This window comes from Mus caroli, unplaced genomic scaffold, assembly GCF_978045245.1.
Source record: "Mus caroli unplaced genomic scaffold, Mus_caroli_1 scaffold_5, whole genome shotgun sequence".
NCBI lineage: Eukaryota > Metazoa > Chordata > Mammalia > Rodentia > Muridae > Mus > Mus caroli.
This window is the reverse complement of record NW_028227260.1, coordinates 153,875,680-153,878,283: the sequence shown is the minus strand read 5'-3', so window position 1 is coordinate 153,878,283 and position 2,604 is coordinate 153,875,680. Positions and strand designations below refer to the sequence as shown.

At 48.5% G+C, this 2,604-nt stretch overlaps 1 pseudogene; it reads right to left on the bottom strand.

Annotated features, from left to right (window-relative positions):
- Nucleotides 1-326: 326 nt before the first annotated feature.
- LOC110289178 (protein S-Myc-like) lies at nt 327-1,608 on the bottom strand (annotated as a pseudogene).
- Nucleotides 1,609-2,604: the final 996 nt, after the last annotated feature.

Here is a 2,604-nt window from a genome sequence, read left to right as displayed (position 1 = left end):
ATCTCTTGTAAAAAGGAGGAGTGGCTCTGGAAACTTGGAGTGAACCTGACTTCAATACCCTGTAAAGGTTCCCAACTGTCCTGAACATTCATGGCCAGCATGAAGCATTCACTGAGGTTAGAAGAAAGAAAGAAATTACCTAACAGCATTCTATTCCTGGGCTTTCCAAGGTACCACTAGAACTCCATCAATGACTTGCCCCTATTCAGATCCAAACTTAACAAGGGACCAATATGAAGGTAAACCATTCTTTATGTCAGCACAATAGCTTTTCTTTTTCAAGTTAACATGTGCAAAGTAACAGTGACTGTCCATTTAAGAAACATTTAGCACAGAGCATATTGTTTGATTTTCTGTAGCAACTGCTATTGTCTTTCATACAGTTTCTTCCTTTCCACCAGGAGCTTGGACTCATCAGCCTGCAGAGTGTGGATGTACTAAGTGGCTTTTTTCAGGATGATCACCTTAGCGGCCTTCTCATTGTGCACCAGCTCAGGCACAAGATCCCTGAGGTTCAGGAAGTTGGAGCGCATAATGTCATGACATTGGCGCTCCATCCTGTTGTGGTTGTGGCAATGCTCAGTGTTCTCCCAGTCTGAGTTGTTCCGGGATCCCAACCTCGGAGCCTTTGGCCAGAAGACGCATTTGAGGGCTAGGGAAGTGTGGCTTCTGGGCTTCTTCTGAGGCCGTGTGTCCTCCCTGTCCACGTAGGGCAAAGGTGGAGCGGCATAGTTGTGTTGCTCCAGAATGCTTAAGGATCAGCTCACTGGACTGCACGCACCCAGGACTCTGCGCTGCATTCTCCTGATGCGCCGCTGTGGGGAGCCTGGAGACAGTCTTGGAGAACTGTGTCTCCTCCAGCATGACCACATAGATTTCCTCTCCGCCTTCCTCTACAGAACCTGAGTTGCTTAGGAAGTCCTCTAGGGTCCTCTAGGCTGAGCCCCTGGTGGTCAACAAGGCTTATGGCTGAGCTGGTGCTGGCGGGAATGGTGGGTACAGGCATAGGCTCGCGCTTATTTGCTGGGAAGAAGACCACAGCAGGGTCCACGCACTCCAAGTCCAGGTGGGAAAGCTCTGTGAGCCAGGCTGCTTTCCCACGCCCCACACCTGCTGTCCCACTGCGCGCTCGTGGCCAGCAGAGCTGGTGGCACCTGCTGCTCTAGGGGCCAAGGTGCCTGCGCCAATGGCGAGGGACCAGTAGCCCCCTAGCAGCTTCTTGCTCACCACACTTTCTGGCTTCCCCCTGTTGGAGAAGCCGCCCCACATGCAGTCCTGAAGGATGATCCGGTTGCTGGTGCAGCTGCGGAGTCCTCCCTGGCCGAAAATCACCTCCTCGCCCGGGTTACTCCATAGGTCGGCCTCAGGCAGCAGCATCTCCATTCACCGGCTCCAGGCTGTGCTCTGCCAAGGCACTGTCAGGTGACAATCGCGGGGTGGGCAACAGTTCAAACTTCTTCCAGATGTCCTCCCCTGGAGGCGTCGAGTTGTGACCACCAAAGTAGATGTCATCATCTTCCGATAGAAGCAGGGTTTCAGCAAGTCAAACTCCAGGTCTGAGTTCTTACAGATCATTCCGGGCATGGTGGATGTAGTGCAGCTGAACATCCGTTCGTCTCCACCTGACAACGAAACACCTCTTTCTCCTTATTTCTTTTTATTTCTTGTTTCTGTCTCGTGGAAGGTCACATAGGGTGTGAGACCCAACAAACCTCCAACACTCTCTGGGGCTACTAGAGGATCTGATCTGAGGCTTTTCAGAGCTGCGAAGTTCTCCAGTGGGCTTTAGAGACAGACAGGTCTTCCTGGTGACTGCTGCCTACTGATTGCCCTTGTGCCTAACTAGGGCTCTCCTGGCTTCCACCCTGATCTCAAGAGCATCTTCCCAGGAGCATCGTGTCCTGTGCCCTCCTCCTCCACCCTCCTTTGAATCCACCGACCAGATCCAGACAGTTGATTGTCACTTCATGTGAAACTTCCAAGGACAGACGGGCACTGATGATGCATTTCAAATCTCCAACGAAAACAACTTTCCACCGAGATTTGTGTACACAGCAAGATCATCCTCCAGGAAATAAAGGAGAAACGTGATCTCAGAAAACAGAAATTGTGTGAATGCACGACCACTATCTGAGCATTAAGAAGGTGCTTAAGACAACCTCCGCTCAGAATTAGAAGAAACATAGCACAAACATGACTGCTCCTGAAAGACAATATCCCTTTATAAAAGTAGATATGCAAACGAGAAAAGGAAAAGAATCAAACATTAACAGTACAACAAAATATAAAACGTGTCAAATGAGAGGAAGAAACAATCTCAGAGTATGTGGAACAAGAATAAAATTATAGTTATCACCCAATTATCACACCGAGTATAATAAGCTGAATTCTCCAATTAAAAGACAGAGAGAATCTACTTGGACTTAGATACATTCCAGAAACATGATGCTTACAAGAAAATAATCTCTCTGCAAATAGAGACCGAGTGAAAACATAGGAAATGATAATCCAAGCAAATATAATGGATCAGGAGTAGCTTTATCATAACCAGCAAAATAGACTTTAAGACACAAAAAGGGCCACTATACACTGAACAAAAGGTGG